At 37.2% G+C, this 22,575-nt stretch overlaps 1 long non-coding RNA gene across 1 annotated transcript; it reads left to right on the forward strand.

Moving 5' to 3' along the window:
* Window positions 1–17: 17 nt before the first annotated feature.
* Window positions 18–21,914, forward strand: LOC113503917. The gene is made up of 2 exons (XR_003401524.1): window positions 18–7,825; window positions 9,198–21,914. It is a non-coding gene; the product is annotated as an uncharacterized LOC113503917 (long non-coding RNA).
* The last annotated feature ends 661 nt before the right edge of the window (window positions 21,915–22,575 follow it).

A 22,575-nucleotide genomic window follows, 5' to 3' on the forward strand; every position in this document is an offset into this window, starting at 1 on the left:
CCCCCCCTTAACAGACTTTGTTCTTCAAAAAGTAGAAAAATAATAATCGGTGTTAGAGTTTAGATAAGTGTCTATTTAAATATATTTGATATTTTTGTCCGCTAGTCAGAACAGCCCACTTGAGGTTGTCGCGGCTTGCGCTCGGCAACCAACGTTAGAGCGTGGTCATGTCTGTCTGGTGAACAAATCATTTAAAGTCTGATCAGCGTTATCTTTATTAGAAAAGTAATCGATGTTTAAATATATTGTTATTTCAAATCAATAGACTGAATGTTATACAAGGTAGTGTAGTGTACATATTCAGAGATATAATATCGATGTGTTGACTAGTGTATACTGTGTTAGTAATATTATTAAGAAAAAACAATTGTCTTCGAATGCTGAAAAACAAGTAGTTCACATAGAATAACAGATATGTTTATACATACGTCTGTCAATTATAGAACGTATATCTTGCTTGTAAATACTATATCAGTGTATATAGGCGTCTATCAGTGTAGTAGGATTCTAGAATAATGTTAGGTGACCATCGTTCGCACTAGTTAAGTCATCACTCCTGATTACTTGCAACCGGCGCTGGTTCTTAACACGCTTTTACTAGCATCACTTGTAAATAACTATGTTAGAAAATCTTGGAATCAAAATTTTTATCAACAGCCGTTCCGTCTGAGCTGTTGACGTATTCCAAGTCGAGCCGAAACCCTAAAGAAGGAAAACGTATTTATTTCAAATCACAGGTACCTGAAACAAACTCACTTAAATAAGCTACGCATACGTTTTATTTCATAACTTGTTACGTTATTAGTTTCATAATTTGTCCTCATAAATACTAAGTCAATCCAGTCTGATATAAAATCTGTATGGATCCAATCTAAGTACCTGAATTTAAAGATAAAAATAAACTTCTGAAAATAGACTGACAAATACGCGCGTCAATTTCTTATTTTTTAACTTTTCTCAGGGTATTTTAAATAAAATCTCGACATAATTTAGGTTCAGAAATAAAGTTAAATTAATAAAAAATAGTTTCGACCTTTTGGAAGTTTTTAACTTTCTACACTTTTTCAAACTTTACGGCGATCTCTTGTATTAGGTAGTCAACAAAATTAAAATTAGAATTCATACAAATATAAGTAGGATTTTTTTTGTCCGATAACTGAAGATCTTATACAAAAATTCTTACGTTGACGTAAGAAAACTTACAAGTTAACCAAATTTCGTTCCGGCACCCGGTGTGGTGGCGGAAACTAAAACTGCTTTTATCTATATAGCAACCATAACTTTGGTATAGATTTAATATGTACTCAAATCGACCTCGTGAGCCTCTTCCATTTCAATGTCATTAAACCATTTAAAATGTTTCTTCTAAAATACAACGTTATAAACCGACAATTCGGTCTTAGTTCTGGAAAATGTAGAAAAACATCTGTGTTAGAGTGTAGATAGGTTGGCATAGATATATTGAATATTTCTGTCCTCTAGTAAGAGCAGATCCCGTGGGGTTGCCGCGCTCTTGCTCAGGGCAACCAACATTAAAGCGTGGTCTGTTGGTGAATAGATTACTTGACGATTTATATTAATCAATACACTTAATGTTACTGGAGTAAGGATCGTGTAAATAATGGACTTAGGTAATATCTATATAGACGTGCATGGATGTTTTACATACGTGTGTCATAATAGGTATAACTAGAGTGTAAGTTGTTTGTCTATCTTATGTTAATGAGCGTCAGTGTGATAGTAGACGTAGACTAATGGTAGTATTTGTAGGTAGCTTTCAATAGAATATACTATTGTATTCGATTACAAAGTCAGACCCCAGTTATTTTTATTAACCGTGATGATTTATAAATATCACGGTTTATCAATTCTATTAGGTTACGAAAGTCACCCCCCCCCCCACCCCCCAGTTATTAAATTTTTAACTATAATTCCATTAGGTTACGAAAGTCACACCTCAGTTATTAAGCGTGGTAATTTTTTAACTATTATTATATTAAGTTACGTAAATCACATCCCAGTTATTAAAAGAGTGATAAATTGTATAAAGCTATTTTTTTGGATTAGGCTAGGTTAAACAATGTAATTTAGGGACTAGTATTTAGATTCCTACCTCATACAAAATGTTTTAGAATAGTTAAGGCAAAATAATAACTTCAACTTGTACATTCAAAAGTTATTATAGGTTAAGTTAGGTGTACTTTAGTATTAGGTTCTGAGGAGGCAATAGACAGTGTTCTCTGAACAAATATGGTTTCCGCGATCAGGTCCTGTAGACAAGTAACATTTACGCGAGCGCTAAAGCTACTGAATCGCTCTGTCATGTTGAACTCACATTCTATTCGCTACTCGTTTCTCAAGCGATGCATCATTCTTTGTCTAGGCCTTCAGAGGTGTTCGCGTCAAGCGACTTTCACATTTATGCCTTTTGGTCCATGGATATACTGTCAATCGGCTTTTCAGCAATTATGTCTAATTATCGTACTTCTAGTTAGTTAAGTTAGTTGGTTACGTCTTGTATATATGTAGTGTTTAGTGTAAGACCCCGGCGTAGGGATGTGACGACCCCAGCGCCCACCATGGCAACAGCTGCCAGTGCAATGGTCGCACTCACTGGAGGTGTTGCCGCGGCGCAACAGTCGGCACCAGATAGCGAGACACTGAGCCTCCGCTAGCAACGTCATCGGTGCAAAGGCCTGGACTAATCGGCCATTGTTTTTTTACTTTTCGTATTTTGGTTGTGGTGTTCAGTTCGCCCGTTATGACTCTCCATAACGGTTTTATTTCAAACGTCGTTATTTTATTTTAGTGAGAGAACGTTCCTACAATAGTTACAGTTTCTTTCTCGGGTCACTGTAACTTTTGTAGAAGCGTTTGTCAGTACCATTGCCTCCAATAACATCGACGGTGCAAGGGCTAAGAACATCGGCCATTTTGTTTATGTTTTTTCGTGTTTTCGGCGTCGGGAATGTGACGACCCCAGCGCCCGGTACTGCGCTGATACAGTGGTGTCACCGTGCCACTGTAGCCCCGAAGTAATGCACAAGTCTCTAGGTACGGTTTTACTACGTTCAGTAATTTCAGTTATTAGCTTCTGTTCTTGTCTCTTTTTGTTGACTTCTCTTAGGTTCATTTCAGTTGTTACAACGTACCTAGTTCTAAGTTCAAAGTTATTTGATTACGAATTCATTGTTTTTGTCGTTTTGGTTCAAACGGTGAAGTTATTTTAGCCTGGGGAAGTGACGACTCCAGTGCCGCTGTGCAAGTGCAGCAAATACAGTGCTTCTTCAGATCCACTGTATTTGATGTAGAGCACCAATAAGCACCCTGAGGCAATGTCTGACACTCTCACGTGTTACGTATGCTGAGTTAGCTAAGTTCATTACGATATCATTTACATACCTTTGAGTTTGTTGAGTTGTCGTCATAAAGTTTTAATATTTAAAATAATACTTAACCCGATTATGTTCCTCAATTAAATTGTTTGAGAGAGTTTGCTAATTCGGCGTAGAGATGTGACGGACTCATCGCCCGTCTGAGCAACGATTTCAGTGGATCTGTTTGACCGCTGAAATCGTTGCGCTCATGCAAGTAGTCCGCGCCGGGCAAACGTTTTGTTCGTCGCTTTAGTATTTTCATTTGCTAGGTATGTTTGCATTCGCTGCGTGTTTAGGTTGTTTGTGTTCGCTTCGGAACGGATACAGTGATGCGACGTGTGTCGCTGTATCTGTTTGAGGAGCGCCGTGTCAGCTTGCCAGCTCTGGTGACTGACACCTCTTAGCTATGCTTTGCGTGTAGGTTCCGTTTCTTACATTGTTCCTTGCGTATCCTCGTTTATTATACTCAGTTGTTCTAAGTTGGTATTTAGTTTTTTTCATGGAAGAAAAATCTAGCGCAAGTAGCCATCAGTTGAATTATATAATTTCGCGTCTTCATTCTTCATAATTTAATTTTATTTAAACAAAATTGCGCTAAGGTGTATCTATTACACTTAAAATCTCAAATTGAAAAAAATTTTTGATGGTGTATTAGGATACTGGTAAAATAAACGAAGTAAAATATACTATACGTATAGATTTGACTAATATAGAACAATATTAATAAAATATTGAGTTACCGTAAGTAAATAAATAAAAAATATAATTGGATAATTACGTAAGAGTAAATCATTGATACTTATTATAGTAAGAATAGCGACAGTCACAATATAGCTGTCATAACTAACATAAGATGGTAGAATTAATAAAATAATAAAAAACGTTAAAATCAGAAAAAAAAATAGTTAGTAATTTAAGAATGTTAATATACTGTCAGAGGCCGCAAAAGGGAGGATAAAATAGACGAAAACAATACTAGTTATAGCTTGGCAAAAAAGAGTATGGATTTAACGAGGTCGCTAGTAGCGCACATGTGGCAACCCGGAATTCTACGAATAAACGGTTTTGCTACTTGTCATTTTTGGGGACTTTTTTAAAGTGGGAAGTCATCTAGTTATAACTTCTCCCGCTCTAGGGGGAACTACCCGAACTTTGCGAACCTAATCCTAGTGTACAGGGGTAATGAAAGGGCATGATTTGCTTTAAGATCTAAAACAACATAACAGTACTTTAGCATGAAATTAAATTTCACCCTTGAGGATCAAGTCATGGGGAATAGTGAACATCATGATTTGTCAAACAACAAAACATAACCTCAATTTAAATTCCTGGAAATTTATTTAAAGCATAATTACTTGTTTAGATCACATAAATACCTGTCATATCAGCCGTTCTTTGATAAACATTGTTGATATCGGACAAAACTTGTCCCCTGCGGATTCGGCTACACACCGCAAAAGAACTTTATAAATCACTTCTCTGTCACTACTACGAATACTCTAATTCATTTGAAATGGTTAATCATGCACCAAAAGTTGGTAAAATCTATGAAGAACGACTAGAATACGCACTGTCGACTAATGTTGTCAAACTCTTATTTGCCAAGCTATAAATATGTTCTAACTATAACTGTAAATAGAGTATAGATTAATTAAGAATTAATATCCATAGCAATATTAAGAATTATCATAACATGTAGGAATAACTTGGACTTTTTTACTTTATTCAATAAAATCAGCTTATTTTGGCCCACTGCGGACATAGGCCTTCCATTGGTCGATTTTTTACTTAGCTTTCTATTTATACTTTCAAATTAAAATCTGTACGTTTGTTTTGCTGAAACTCGAGAATTGCCGGACTACTAATGAAAAAAAAAGCAAAGAAAAGAATCTAGTTGGAAATTGTCACTTGCTTATCAATTTTAAATTCCACGAAATGAAAAGAGATCTCTCATTGCAACACTAAAATTTAATCAGGCAACGAACAATGACACCGTGAACCAGTTTGAATACGAATCCATAAGAATACCAAAATTATACCCAGACTAAAAATTAAGGAAAGATCTAGTTATCCTTATAATCTAAAAAAAAATATAGAACGGTTTCCCTCTAATATAACTTCATTATCACCAATAATACTTCATTATCATCGACATAATTCATCTTCTTCCTCTTCCTCAAAGAAAAGAAGAATTAATTACCTTGGGCAAAGAATCAAAAGCAATTTCCGAAAAATAGCACTGGTGGTCATTTCAGTCCAAGAATGCACGGATAGCCGAGTGGTTGAGATCATCACGCCTAATCCACTGTGCGTTTCGTCACAAACATTAGTGTGATCCACAAATGCTTGTTCTGGGTCTGGGTGTCGATGTACACGTGATTTGTATGTTTGAGGAAACCCAGCGACACAAGGCTTAAATTCGTTACTGCGGGAGTCAAAAAAATTCAGGTGTCAGGTCCGGCCAAACAACTTGAGTTATATCAATACTACGAACAGCAGTTAACCTTTAGGTATAGCGTCGCCCCCTACTATTTTGTGACCTATTACATCATTGGTGAAACACGAATGAGCAGAATGGTGACACATAGAATTCAGAGGATTGCAGGTCTTGCGGTTAATATGTTTAAGGACTTAGATTAAGTATGTGTGTGCTGTGTACGAGTATGTGTGTGTGAGTACGTGTGTGAGAGCAGTAGGATACAACAGCGGCGTATTAAAAGTTAACATGCATTAAAATTTGTATATATGTAGTATGTAGTGTATATTCCATTTATTCCATAAAGATATTATATTTTTGTATGCGATAGAATTAGTCGGGTACGACGTGACGTTATTAATATGTAGGTGGTAGAGTAAGCATATTAGTGTAGTTCTTGATATATCTCTATAAAATATTCTGCAGACATCCCAAAATTGAACATTATAAAATAAAAGTACTTGTCAAAATATCGGAACTGTTTTCACTCTCTGAAGCTTCTTGATAACAAAACTATCATCTCTATAAAAAAGAGAAATATAAAGAGATTCTAAATTTAAATACAAACAAAAAGAAAAAATCCTACAGTACAAATCTAATTTTGATACACAATATTAAGGTATTTAAAACTGTTCATTGATATCAAAATCATTTTTTTTTAATTCATTCAGGCCGTTTTCCAGGCACTTTTAAAACGTTAGTAGTAGTTTGTTAGTAAATAGTTATTGTATAGTTTTAAGGCGAAGACTAGTCTAAGAAGCTGGTCTTTATACCTCAACGTCTGCAATCCTTTGTATAGTATGTGGTACCGAAATTTCGTTCATTCGTTCTTCATCCGTGATAATAGTAGGTCACAAAAAGGGTAGGGGGCGAGACGCGTTTAATACTTTACGAAAAATAACATCCACGACTTTTTGTACTTACATGCTCTTCAGGTAAACAGTTTACTATTCCATCGTCGGTAAACAACGCCATCTAGTGTAGAAATAGAAAAAAAAATCTAAATGTTGGATTTATAGCGACAGATCTGTACATGATTGTAGTAATATTTGGCTATTTTGTTTAGTTATTCAACGCCGAAGCGTGCCTTAACATAGATTTTATAGAGTGCGCCACTGTCTTTGCAGACTGTGGTGCAAATATAACGCCTATAGACTTATTCTTTAGCCAGTTAATTTTTGTACATTTCGGTAAATTTCGTGTTTTCCATTGTTTCGTCGTTCGTTTGGATTACGTTGATAATTGTTGCCTTTAAATAATTTCGTCGTTTTAATATTCTTTACTTAGGTTTCTATTATTCATTCGTAACATTTAAATATTTTCTCTAAATAGTTTGATTTGTATACGTTTTTAAATTGAGTTAGTTTTATTAGGCGCTGACCGGACAACGGATAATTTGTTAGTAGAAATAAATTATCACTCATGGCCTTTGGTTGCCGTTGAAATTGATCACGGCAACCAAGAGTTGGGAGAGGTAATTTGTATCTACAAAAGTTGTGTGTCTTCCGACCAGCATCTTAGTCTTTTTCGTTACATTTTCCGGCGTAGGACGTGACGCACCCACCGCCCGCGGCGGCAACAGCTGCAGTGTCGTCACTGCAGGTGTTGACGCGGTGCAAGCAGTCGGCACCAGGAGCGAGCCGCTACCAGCGGCGCCCAGGTGGCGGGGCGAGCGCGGCGGAGCTCTTGGTGACACTCGAAAACATGCCTTGTAGCTGTCGTTATAAGGCCCACTAATGTTTGGCAAGAGATGTCATCTTATGGTTGCCCATTGGTGACGTCATAGTTTGTCCAACATTAGTGGCCTCCATAAGGACAGCTCGCAGCTCTCGAGTGTCACACAGAGCTCCCCGCGCCCCGCCACCTGCGCGCTTGCCCCGCGGCTGCGCGCGCTACATCGTCGGTGCTTCGGCCTGGACTATTCGGCCGCAAGTCAGTGACGCGAAAGACAACCTTACTCCATCTTAATAAGGTTTGGGGACTACTCACACTCATTCAGCTCTATTCAGCTCATATCCATAGAGAGTAATGACTTTCTATGGACATGAGCTGAATAGAGCTGAATAAGTGTGAGTAGTCCCTTAGTCTATCACTGACGTTCAAATGCCTGTACTGAAGGCAATGTTTTAGTTTCGTAGTTATAGTTCAATTCATTCATTTTTGTTGTTCGTTTATAGTTGAATTTGTTACGTTTGTCTTTCGTGTCGTAATTCATTTAACAATAGTTTGTTTCTTTTTTTAAAACGTTATTTAAATTGCGTGAAAAATAAGTTTTAAAACAATACTTTTTTATGACTAAAAGAACCGGGATTTTTTTTTATTTCTTTATCGTCTAAAATGTTTTATATCGTTGTTTAAATTTTCAACCCGGTTCACTATTACTACATCTTAAGAGATCTGTCGCTTTAAACTCAACAATACTGTTCCATTCCATTAAGGCTCTTTGATCCCAAGCATTTCCGATTCAAGCATACTCCTTCTCATGTTCTCAATGAAGCTCAAATTGAAGTCGTTCTTGAATATCTCTGTCGTCCTTGCGAGACCAAAACTCTCACAAGGACTTCAGAGATATTTAAGAACGGCTTCGATAAAATCGATTTTAAATCTCGTGCGTCTTACAGATGAGATTTAAAATCGACGACATTATGGGACACGATTGCGGATACCGCTCTCGAAATTCACCCAGAGAAACGAAAATATAGACCAGCTTTTCCCTAAATATGTAAAGTTTCAGAACTCGGTCCCAACCTGAATATATTCAGTCTTATTCTCAAAATTCAAAATAAAACAAATAATCTCATCTGTAACTATAAAGCCGTATAGACATCTAATAAATGGGAACCCTTTTTTCGGTAATGTAATAAAGCATTAACATACTGCGTACGACAACCCACTCACTGGTTACGGCAACCAACCCACAATTGAGACTAACATTTCAGCCTACTTGTCACCTACGACTGACGTACATTGTGGAATAACAATCAAAGTTTAAAAACAGTCGTGAACGCTATTTTTCGTAAAGTATTAAACGTCAAAGCCAGCTTTTTAGATTAGTCTTCGTCGTAAGTTAATATTTAGTTTTAGGTTATAATTAGTGGTGCTATAAATGAAGCATAATAACATGTTATGTATTCTTAATATCTGTAAAAATAATATTTGATAAATTATAATAGAGAAATTGCTAAATCAACGACTAATATCTGACATATTTCAAGTAAATAAATTCAAAACTGTCGTCTTTAAATCGTGACAAAATTTAAGCAAAAGCATCGTCGGTGCTTCGGCCTGGACTATTCGGCCGCAAGTCAGTGACGCGAAAGACAACCTTACTCCATCTTAATAAGGTTTTATTCTAGGACTACACGTATTCTGATAAAAACCAGCAACTCACGGCGGCGTATAAAATTTCTCAAAAATCAGATAAGAATTAGTCCTATTGATAAATCATGTCTAAATTAATCTAAAATAAGTCTAAATTTTATTTTGTAAAAATTAAAGTATATAGTAATATACTTATCGAGTGCTTATCGAATGGGGACTTGTGCAACACATGTTAACTGAAGCGAATATTTTCACAATATTTGCGCTTACCAAAAACTGGTATACGTAAAACAGGTATACTGGCAGGCGAGTGCACTTTTAGTTGTGGCCTCAAAAATAAACTCATAAGCACCAAACAAAAACACAAATGAAAGATTTAGTAATTGATAATTACAATGTACACCAACTTAACAATAAACGTAATAATGATATTGCGAATTAAAATTGATCTATTCGGCTGTACCAACTAAACTTTCACAGTGAAGGTTTCATATTATACCGAAATTATTGCAAAAAAATTAGGCGTGCCTCAAATAAAATCCTGTATCGAATCATAAAAATTTCCTTTGCAAAGAGAGATGATCCCGGCGTAGGACGTGACGCACCCACCGCCCGCGGCGGCAACAGCTGCAGTGACGTCACTGCAGGTGTTGACGCGGTGCAAGCAGTCGGCACCAGGAGCGAGCCGCTACCAGCGGCGCCCAGGTGGCGGGGCGAGCGCGGCGGAGCTCTTGGTGACACTCGAAAACATGCCTTGTAGCTGTCGTTATAAGGCCCACTAATGTTTGGCAAGAGATGTCATCTTATGGTTGCCCATTGGTGATGTCAAAGTTTGTCCAACATTAGTGGCCTCCATAAGGACAGCTCGCAGCTCTCGAGTGTCACACAGAGCTCCCCGCGCCCCGCCACCTGCGCGCCTGCCCCGCGGCTGCGCGCGCTACATCGTCGGTGCTTCGGCCTGGACTATTCGGCCGCAAGTCAGTGACGCGAAAGACAACCTTACTCCATCTTAACAAGGTTTAGGGACTACTCACACACATTCAGCTTTATTCAGCTCATGTCCATAGAGAGCAATGACTTTCTATGGACATGAGCCGAATAGAGCTGAATAAGTGTGAGTAGTCCCTTAGTCTATCACTGACGTTCAAACGCCTGCACTGAAGGCAATTGTTAGGTTATTATTGTTATAGTGTTGTTACATATTTAACTGTTACATTTGATACACGGCGGCGTAAATAAAATCTCAAAAAATCAGATACTTCTATTGATACAGCATGTCTATATAATAAAAAAACAACATAAAGTTAAAAGTATATTGTTATACTTATCGAATGGGGACTTTGCAACACATGTCAACTTAAGAAAATATTTTCACAATATTTGCGCAGAACAACCTTTGGAAAACTGGCATACTGTTAGACGAGTGCAATTTATCTGCGGCCTCAAAAATAATCACATAAGAAACAAATTAAATCTGAAATGAAATATTCAATAATGGATAATTACAAATTGTTAACCAAATTACTAAAAAAAAAAACAATAATTCTATTGCAACCTAAAATTGATCTATTCGGCTGTAACAACTAAACCTTCGTAGTGAAATGTTCAGATGAAAAATTATTACTTGAATAATAAGCGTGCCTCAAATAAAATCCTGTATCGAATCATCAAAAACGCTAATTTCAATAGAACCTAGCAGTTTCGGAGAATTTATAATAATTGAAAAATTCATTTGCACAATTTCAACCCTGAATATTACGTCAGGCTCAAATAGTGTCTTAACTCAAAAAACAAAAACAGATGTACTTGCGTAATATCTTCAAAAAAACCATGGATGCGTTTGCCAAAAAAAAATCTAAGAGAAATATCCTAGCTAGTTACTACGACATCTTAAAAAACAAAATCTCCTGTAAGTCAGTCAAATAAAAATTGTCCATGGAAGTTGTACCAAACGTTCGAAATAAAAAGTAATTTACACATTGAACGTACTTTAAACTTGCAATCTGAATTTCGTAACTCTCGACTACATAATGGTGCAAGCAGAATTTCGATGTACCCAGTTAAAATAATACAAAATCTAAAATAAAATAAAAATAATCAAGTCAGGCACAGAAGGTTGAATCCTTTAAGAACAAAAAGTTAGTCTAATATCAAGAAGTAAAGTTGTTTTTGTTGAAACTGTTAAATTAGGTAGTTACATCTAGTTGAGTTGTTGTTAAGGGAGATGATCCCGGCGTAGGACGTGACGCACCCACCGCCCGCGGCGGCAACAGCTGCAGTGACGTCACTGCAGGTGTTGACGCGGTGCAAGCAGTCGGCACCAGGAGCGAGCCGCTACCGGCGGCGCCCAGGTGGCGGGGTGAGCGCCGCGGAGCTCTTGGTGACACTCGAAAACATGCCTTGTAGCTGTCGTTATAAGGCCCACTAATGTCTGGCAAGAGATGTCATCTTATGGTTGCCCATTGGTGACGTCATAGTTTGTCCAACATTAATGGCCTCCATAAGGACAGCTCGCAGCTCTCGAGTGTCACACAGAGCTCCCCGCGCCCCGCCACCTGCGCGCCTGCCCCGCGGCTGCGCGCGCTACATCGTCGGTGCTTCGGCCTGGACTATTCGGCCGCAAGTCGGTGATGCGAAGGACAACCTTACTCCATCTTAATAAGGTTTAGGGACTACTCAAACTCATTCAGCTCTATTCAGCTCATGTCCATAGAGAGTAATGACTTTCTATGGACATGAGCCGAATAGAGCTGAATAAGTGTGAGTAGTCTCTTAGTCTATCACTGACGTTCAAACGCCTGCACTGAAGGCAATTGTTAGGTTATCATTGTTATAGTGTTGTTACATGTTCAACTCTGTTACGTTTGACTTTTTTAGCAAATTTGTTAATCATTATTAGGCACAATTATTATGTTACACTAGTGAATAAAATACATTTAACAATAGTTAGATCATTGACTTAGGACACTATTTGAGCGAAACCGTGAACCGTTTTAAACATCTGGTACAAACTCTACAACTCTCAAAAAAGACTTTCTCAATAGAATAAGTTATATTAAATAGTAGTAAGGACATCCGTTTTCCCTACGAGAAAACGTTACACAAAGACGTAGTAAAGTGAAAATAAAGTAGGCTTACTGGTTAATCATAATACAAATGAACCTAATTAGATTTAAGATCGTATGTGTGTAGTTCGTGTGAAAAAAACAAAAAAAAAAAAAACAAAAAAAAAAAACAAAAGAAAAAACAAAAAAAAAACAAAAAACATAAAATGTAAATAGGTGTTACCAAAAAAAATATAAAATCAAAATATACAAAAAAATGTAGTATTAAGGCATGTCATCATATAATCATTTAGAGGTAGTTGACTTAATCATATAACTTAGATAACTGTAGTTTAAGAATGTGAGTTCTTGTAAGAATGCTAGGTATGTGTAGGAGTGTAGGTGTAAGTCTCGTTCCCCCTATCCGCGAGTATCGTATATATCTTGTATCATCTCCTGTGTATGTGTGTGGTGTGTCTCGATCTAGAAATGTCTATGCACGGTCGTCTTCGTGATGTATATTTGCCCCCAACCAATGTGTTCAAGAGTTAAAAGAGTACGTGTGCTTATCCACGTCGTTGTATTAAAGTTTATTAAATGTTTATCGGTGAGTCCGAATTCTATCTGGCCCCCCTTCCTCCCAATTTGTTTTTCGTACATTCAGTTTAGGATTGTGTTTCTCTTGTATCCCCTTTGAAAATTTCGTCTCGGTTCACAATGTTAGGTAACGGTTAACAGTCAGTATTCAAATGAAACAATAGTATGCGCTTAACGCAAAATTGTACTTCAAATTCGTAACAAAAGTAAAAAATATTAAAACATTCTTAACTCTGACACAAATGTCCAAAAATCTCAAGTCTCTCTCCATCAATAATATTAGGTTCGTATAAATTTTCTCATCATCATGAAGTGGACAGTGTGTTTAGACTAGTTTTGATGCCGACGGCAACCTTTTGACCTCAATCGGCGCAACAATTTGTTCAGCTGTCAGGAATAAGGACGGGTTACTCTTGGTTTGCCGTGAACAATTCCACGGCAACCAAAAGTTAATCGTCTTAGACTGGCGAACAAATTTTGCGTCTTCAGTTCAGCGTCCAATCGTGGTAACATCTCATGATTAAGGGCCATAGAGGTCTAATACCAACTCTTCGAGTGTGGCTGTGTTGGTTGTGGAATCGTGACGGTGCTTCATTATGTAGAGCGGCTTTTCGCTTGCAATACATGATGTTTATCGCCATCGTGCTACCACAACCATTACCGACTGTACTTCTTCAAGAGTTGGTGCTAGACCCCGTCTCGGTACAAACTAGTCAGGCATCTCGTATGACACCGTGTGGCTACAGTTTCAAACATCCTGTGCGATTATAGTTTTCGTATAGTTCACGTCCCATCTTTAAAGCCCCTTCTTTTTTGTACTTGACATGTTAATTTGAATATCGGACCATACTTAGGATGTAGTTTCATTATCATATAGCATTATATACATAGGTGTAGAATTAATTGTGTTTATTGGATCTAGGTTAAGGTAGGGGTTAGTTAGTTTTAATCACGTTTTATTATAGCTTGGTGTTCTAGGTCTAAGTAGGTTTAGAAATAGCTTTTCTGTACCACACTGACAAAAATTCAAAAACCATGGAATAAAGGATAACCAAAAAACATGGCCGCGCCGTATCGAAACCAAACATAAGCCATTAGGTCCATACTATCAGGAACCTAGAGTTCAGGCAACCAGCGCAGTAAAACTACAACCACAATAGGCAATAGACAACCGCCATCCCTCCGCCTTCAGGCTTTCAAATTCCAAAGAAAAAACATATTCGGGGATGTCGGCCATCCAATTCGACCTAATAGGAACATCTATAGAGCTCAAAATGAAATACCCTTATGAGGCTCGTGCAATCACCGCTGTTACATCAAGCGTGTGCTCGTCTTGTGCGTTATGCTAAAACGTACACTTTCGGACAAACAATCAGTATGAACAACTAAAAAATCCCCTCGCAACCGGACTAGCCTTCAATGAGGGGTGCCCTGTCAGTCTTGTCTTACTAAATTCAACGGCCGCAGTCATCAAAAAACCATCTTCAAATTTAAAAATTACAATTACACTTGAATTCAAGAAATCATAGTTTCTGGTCTAAACTGTAGGCATATTATAAAAAAAATATTACTAAACAACTGCTGTAACTATCGAACGAGAACGTCAAATCTAAAACAACTTTAACAGTTAAGACACGAAATTTGTAAAAATATGACATAAGTAGACTATACTCTATAATAAATTATAATGATCAAATTATTTCGCTAAGACACTGACATCCTATAAAATTGACAACTAATTGAATCGCTTTGAAAATTATGCTATCAAATATCTGATTAATCCAAGTCTTGCCGAGTCACTGTAATCGTTCAATGTGACCGCAAATAAAACAAAAAATGACATTTTGAATTGTAAAAATTCTTCCCCCCCCCCCTCTCTCTCTCCTCCCACCTGATTGACTATACTATGCTGTACAAACATAAAGAGACTCCCAATACCCAATATGACAAACTATAATAAGAGATACACTGATATCATGCCGCCTTTGTCATTCTCCAGCGGAATGACGAAGACAGCATGGTATCCTAGAGTGACTCACATTATAGTGACTTTTTTGACTGACAACAAAACCATGACGCGACTTTGACAGCCTGTTGTAGGCTCCGGATTCGACACCTATTTACTTGAACAAAAACGCCCTACTGATTACAAATATATACAAACAATCTTCAATAATACAGACGGTCCCAACCTTCGTCTGTTATGAAAAAACCAGCTTCAGAAAAACCGTGTCTCTGAACCCAAACCAACAACCGGTTATACTACAAAATCAGACATCTGCCCCCAGTAAACAGGGTTCTAGGGCTGGGCATTCCATGAAGTAAATAGCAAAGAACTGTCGTCAACGAACCATACCATCGTTCTGTAATGCTAAATACTAAAGCATTTATACCAAGGATGTGACTAAAATTGTTTTTTTCATTTGTTCTATTTGTATATGTTTGACAGCTAGCTCGAGCTAGTAGCGCTAAACAGCAATGCGTATTGTCGGCTGAATGCGAGTGTAAATATCGCTGGCGTCGATTTATTATGTTATCATCTGAGTTGTTTATATTTAAACAGTACACCGCGAACAAGTCGATGCGGGAATCGTATAACATCTGTGGTCTACTCCCACTACAAACTCTTAAAGCAGGACTGATGCCGTTGTTGTAGAAGCGAGGCACCACAATACATGCGCTTTGTGGCGGCTTGCTTCCACAACAGCATCAGTAACCGCTTTGAGAGACCTCATAGGAAGGGTAGATTGCTTCTATTGACGCTTGCGTCACACGCAGCGATATCGACCTCTATTGCTGCTTCTGCTCACACAATACAACAAACCGCGCCGACTGCTCATGGCGTACTGTTTAAACTTCTGTTTTAACTGTGTTCCTTCCAACCTCCACAGCTTCGCAAATTAACACAGTTCTCTTCGCCGTATCGGAAAAGAAAACAATGTTAAACTGCGAAACGTATAGAAAAAGTTTATTTTTCGAAACAAAAAGACTGATTTCTTACAAATTACACTTTTGATCTCTATATTTTTTTTTAGTAGTAAATTAATGTTTGGTTATCCCTGATCTACCAATAACATCTATCGAGCTTAGAGCCTGGAAAGAAGGCTTCTAATTAACAGGATTATCGGATTCTGAAGACATGAGGAAGTTGCAAAATTGAGTAAAAATTATATATGTACTTTGAAGACTAGCTAAGTCTCACGTTTCTGTATAACGATTGGGAATATCACCGGACTATCATACTAACTTAACCTCCTATTGTAATTGGGAGATTGATCTCGTTGAAAGTAATTATAAATTAAGTCGTAATCATATTAAATTGTAGTACTTAATCCTTGTTAATTATAGGTCGTTTGTGGTGGCACTGGTATTGGTATGTGCCGGTAATTTTATTAACAACAAATCGAATTAAACGGTAGCTGCTGTAATGTATGTGCTTAAATGTAATCTAAATTATAATTATTGTTAATTAGAGAGGCAAGTTTCGAGACTCCCGTTTAGATAATAAGTTTATCACTCCTATCTCCTTTCCTATAAACCAAAAATGAATATTTTTTGATTATATTTTTTTCTACCTTTTCTATACTATCTTCTACACATCACTCGGTTTCCCGACGATCTTTCGATGCGGAATGGACACTGTTACCTCCTATTTAGACCTTCCCACTAATACTAAATATTAAGACAAAACTTAGGCATTTTGTGTGTGGTTTGAAACTTTTTATTTGCATTTTAACGGCGCCAGCTCCTTCGTGGCGGCGTGTCCACAATGTATGATGGATAAAGTTAAGATAGTCCGTGCTAAAACACGTTGACTTAGTAGCTGTAAGGCGTGTATCACTAGGTTTAAGATAGATATATATAAAGGACGAAATGTGGGTGAATTATAATAGTTGATAAGGGGTTAGATTTTACGTCAAATTCGGCATTTTACATATAGCATGCCGGATCACTGACGTTAGGACATAGTTAGTGTGTAGTACAGTTAACTCCATTCGGCGGCAGCTGGACGGATTAACTTAGGATTAATTTAGCTGTACGAAATTAGGATAGTATCTTTTTGTTCGTGTTTTCAGTAGTATACGTCGACTAGCGCGTTTAGTATTTTTATTTTTTATTTTAAAGTTAATCAAGTAGACGCGTAATTGTACAAGTTACTCGCCTAAATCAGTTGATTAACTTTCATAGGCACTCTGAGCGTTAGCCCGTTAGTCTCGTGGCGGCGGGCTTAGGTAAGGTTAGTCCGTAAATTAGGTTAGACAGTACTTATTTACTAAAGCTAGTTAGGTTTCGCCTCTCGTCGAGAACTCTCCGAGTGAGCCTAGTTGTAGGTAGGTCTAAGTTAGCGTACAGGCTGAAAAGCCTCTTAATATATAAGAATAGGATTAACTAGGTTTAGTAAAGTCGTCTCGAGCGGACGCGTACGACCCTGTACCTCTTCGTACTACTTTCTAAGGTATTATCTGTATACACTGGCTAACACCGCCAGATCTAAAATAAGTCACTTGATAGTTGCTTGTTTGCGGTGGCTGACTTAGCTTACCCGCTCGTGCCACACAACAGAGGCGGGGAGTTGATTTCCTTATCTGCCGATCACGTGCAAGGCGTATAGTGTATAGAGCTTAACATACGTCCTAGGATTTAAATTTCTACCATGAACAACTGAGAGCACGTCTTGTGTTCAGCTTAGTACCGTAATGTTTGTAGTTCAGCGTTCAGTTCGCGGCGACACACCTTCGATAGACTGGTATTGAACACATCATAATTATATATATATATCTTTGCCATATGTTTAGTAGGAACTAATTTTAAGCGAATAACACACCGAAACTATAGTTGTATATATTTTGCTTTTAATATCTATTCGGGAAAAATAAATGTTAGCTGATATGAGTTGGGTCTAAATAAGTCGCGATTACGATCATTCGCGAGAGAAAGTCCTCTGGCAATGAGGCCTTAACATCTTGTTGTTTCAATAACTTTTACTCTCATATCATCGACGGAGTACAGAGTTTGTATTAAAAGAGTTTTCGCGCTGCTTTCGGTACGAATCCGTGAAAAAACGATCTAGTTTTTGCCGAAATACGCGAGTTTTGCGAGAAGAATAAAATTACTCGCCTCCACAAAAATTCACACCTTCAGGAGCACTTACGATCGAGAAATTACTTGCAGTGGCACTTTCGAAAGCCATCAAGCGATTGCTTACCCGCTGCTGCAAATATACCTAGTACAATGGTGGTTTAGACTTTGCCGAAACTTTCAACGTGTTGGGTACTTTTGGCTACAATTTGGGCTTATATCATTGAAATATAACAACTCAAAAAGAAAAAAAACTTATAACGTAAGTTCAGTCCAATCTTGAGAACAAATATTTTTAGGCTGACCCTTCACGCGTCATTCTACCATCCACCATTGGAGTGTTAAGTGGAAATTAGCGTACAACGGAGAGAAATATGTCAAAATTCGCTCTAACAAGCGCGCAAACTTCTATATAAATAGTTCTACGACATCTTTTAAACGTTTTCTCACGGAGTCTAATCAAAAGCAAAGCGAAACCTTCAGATGAGGAATTAAAGAAATTAGTATCAAAAATCGTTTAGCGGTATTTTAGACAACTTCGATAAAATGATAAAAAATAAAAAAATAAATTCTAAATTGTTGTCTCGTAGTGTTTCCGCTTTGGTAAAAGTAAGAGATAAATTTCTTACGATGGCTTTAAACTCGATGTTATTGCTGTTGTTGTCTGTTTAATGTTTAAGAGTAATGAGACTAATTGTTAGGGAGAATACGTTATCAAACTCAAAATCTTAAGAGTACCGTTTAGAGTTTGGCCTCATTCAAACATATTATTGTTGTGTGATGCTTTGAACGTCCGATAGCTAAAACAATTATTTCGGACTTGTCAGCCAATTTGTCGCGATGTTTACCAGTCGCCTATTACAAGGACATCTTTTTACACACACCTTGCATTCGCATTAACTTTAAATCCTGTTGATAAATAAAAAACTTGTAAAATATACAGCAATATCAGGTGACTCAAAATTAGCCAAAATGACATCCTCCTCGTTCGTCAAATTTTGGACTTGCCAAAATTGTCCTTGAAATTTTCTCGCGTCCATTACTGATATATAACTTTGAAAAAATACCAAAAATAGACTTTGCCTCATATGTTACAATAAATCAGCATCAAAATTCCTTGAGACCACGTCAAAAATTAACCTACGCAAAGTCACTTAAATTCCAAAATTGTTAAACGGTACTTTATAGATTTGAGGTATATTTCGGCACAGGTTAAAAAAAAAACTCTGAGGCTCTGCTAGTACTTACCAGAGAAAATCTGTGACGGCACGATCTGTGATCAGACACGGCGTGCAGTAATTGTAATAAAGATCTCTAACTTCATCACAGAACGTCTTCATAACAGACGTCGCCCACCTCTCTCAAATCCATGTACATTCGCACACCAGGTAGGCCTCTTGTAGCACTTTTCACATGTGTCGATATTATACTGAGGTATTTGTTAAAATTTTGCTGCAACGCTTCTTAGAAAAAGCTTCAGGGGTTGTTAAAAGATTGTTAAATTGTAACAGAATGGATCTACCAACGAATCCATGATTGTGTTGATCTTTAAAAAAAAACTTAAAAAACTGAAAAAAAGACGTTGAGATTGTTGTGCTTTCAGCTTATATTTTTTTAATGAAAACAATAATTCATTTGTCGATTTTTTTTTCGGAATATTCGGTAGAAGTCAGCTGTTGTTTATAATCTTGAAGGATGTTACATGTTACCGAGTTGTTTAGTTCAACGTTATTAATTGTTATGTCGTTACGCCATTCGACCACTCACAGCTAAACATAAAGTTTAAAAAAAGCTAATGTACTGTATCGCTTTTTTGGGGAATAAGAAAAATTTGCCTATAAAATCCTCTCTGTTGAGCATAAGATCTTCTCAAATTAAGTCCCATTAAGATTCACTTTATAGGTAAGCGATATGCTAAAATTCTTCTTTTTAGATGTGTAAATTCGATGTCTAATTATAAATATTATAATATTAATATTTCGTCTTAATCGTTGTAAAAAACTTAATTAGTTGAAAGTAAAATGTCTACAGCACCCAGTTTCGGTGTGTCAATCGCAACACATTGCCAAATCGGTTGTCGCCTCGTCGCAGCGCGCCGAAATTGTATATATCATATAATAGCGTTCGTCTTCCCGAAATTTAACCGTAGTGTTACTTGATTCGGGCTAACCAGCCGATCTTGTAGCCTTCGAATGTTCGAAAAATACCATCCATTGAACCAGTTTTTGGCTTTGTAAATGTCTGAAATTCAGTTTGGGTTCTATCGAACAATTTTTTTGTATTATATTCAGTAGTTTTATATGCCTATACACACGAGTCAATTGATTGTTGCGGAATCGATGACTAAGTCTCCAATGTCGCGAAGCCAGGAGTCTGTTGTGACTCGGGGAGGAAGTCGTTGCTTTTCGTAGACTTACGTTGGCTCGTGTGCGAAGGATATTGAATAATGGTACATAGACAAGTATAGGGAACGCCTCCAATGACGTAAAACTGTAAATTGTAATCAAAACTTTCTTATTCGCTTTCTCGGAGGCCAAATAATAAAAATTGTATCTAGTCAGGTTTGGAAGTTCAGAAATGTGCAATAGAAAATACGAAAATTCGGATCAATCAAGTTTTAAAAATGATGCATAATTATCAGATGACAAAAAAGAAGTTCCTGATATAAAATCAATAAATTTTCAAAATACTTAAAAATCAATTCTTTTGGACTTAATAAAAACACTTATCATATCAAACCAAATTCAGAAAATAGTTCAACTCAGAACCCATTTAGCACATAGTCAGATACATGGTCACCTCGTAAGAGTCCTAGTGGCCCTACACTTGTCTACGTGACTGAGTGTAATAGTACCGCGGCCTGCCTTTTCGGCTCGGTCAGGGGAGACGGATCGCTAGTAAGTAGTGTTATCAACACCTTTATTGTAAGTACAAGACGACGGCCATCACCAAGATGCCTTTATATTTGTTTACAATCCAAAACGAGCTGACTTTAACAAGAAAGCAGCTGAGTGCATTGTATTTTCGCTTTTCGCTTTTTATTCTACATATGTAATCGTATTTAGTTAAGTCCTGTATCCATGACTACGCCGACCGACGTACGTATTTAAATATTTTGATTTCAGCCACTGCACGTAGATTTTAGATCTAAGTATATGAATAAGGTAGATGTCTAGGTTAAGGTAGCTCCAGTTTTAAGATTCATGTATCAGATTTCTAGTTCTTAAGGTAGTGTTGTATTCGTGTCATCTCTTTAACTCGTTGTATATATTCTTCTCGAGTTTACTATATTACCCACCATCGACTGTTTAAAAACTGAATTATCTTCAATTTATAATTACTCTTTACTTTCAACATATTTTTATTTTCCTTCTCCTATTATTTGCCTAAATTGGCCAACTTACTGATAACACCCGTTGAGCAATATGTTTTATTTGCTTCGTATTGTAATCTCTAGATGTATCGACTAGGACTTGCAAATTTACTTAATTACATTTGAGCACAAAAACTAAACTAAACTTAATTTTAAGCTTTAATTTGCATAATTATATATACTTTTATGTAAATGGAGATAAATCAACGGAATTTGTCGCACAAAAGGCGCTAAATCTGATACGAACCTACAGGGTATCGCGCGGCGGTGGTCAACGAAAACCCGACCTTAATGCTTTAAAATAAGTCTCTGAATGCCAAAGTGTTGCCACCGCCTGCGGTCGACTGACGTTTTTTTATCTCGGCCTAAGAGTGCAACTCTAGGAAACTATTGTACTAAGTTAATAAATTGTAAGCTTTTCAGCGTCCATTGTGATTCATTAAAAAACTAAACTGTCTTCGAAATACTGTTTACAAATCACATTTGTTTCAGTGCAAAAGGATTTATTTATAAGATACCCAATTTCGTAGTTTCCGGGTACATTGTATCGTATTATATTCAGGGAAATTTTTCGATGTGATAGTTATTAGTAGTGTACCCTCTTTCGAATAATAAATTTACTAAAAGTAAACTTTTCGTGTCTGTAACTAGTGGTTTTATTCATTATACCCCACCCTAGTAGTTTAGAATGTCAATAAAAAATGAATGAATGAAGACAGTGCTAAGACAAGCCTTCCGCTTGCAAAACTGCGAGAGTTTTGCTTTAAAGGGTAGTGATCCGCCCTTTGTGCTGTGCCTATTTAAAATGGATGCCCAAAGCTGTTGGTTCGATCCCATGCCAATTACACCCTAAAATGCTATAAGCCAGCTCTGGCAAGTTGAAGTAATTTTTCAACAAATGAACTGTCAGCTTTCAAGTATTAAAAATAAAGACACCCAATACTACTTCAAACTCCAGTAAGCCGCAGAGCCACAAAGACATGTTGTAATATGAACAAAAACACAGGAAAAAGATACTCTTCAAAATAATAAAATTATCAAACCGACTTAGACTACTTCGCTTCACAACCTACTCCGTTGGCTCAGCAACCTAAAATGAGCCTCTGATACGAGAAAGTGCCACCTCCCCCGATCTGTGACCACTTCTCGCTAATCATCGGCATGAAGCGCCCGAAAGTCCGCCTCAACTGTAACACTCCAGCGACACCTGGGTCGGCCAATAGGGTACAACTGGAACAATTTTTCTGTAGAAGGTAATGTCGGGACAAGGCTACAGGTTCGATCCCATGCCTTTTATGAGACTTAAAG

The sequence above is a fragment of the Trichoplusia ni genome, chromosome 20, assembly GCF_003590095.1.
Source record: "Trichoplusia ni isolate ovarian cell line Hi5 chromosome 20, tn1, whole genome shotgun sequence".
Taxonomy (NCBI): domain Eukaryota; kingdom Metazoa; phylum Arthropoda; class Insecta; order Lepidoptera; family Noctuidae; genus Trichoplusia; species Trichoplusia ni.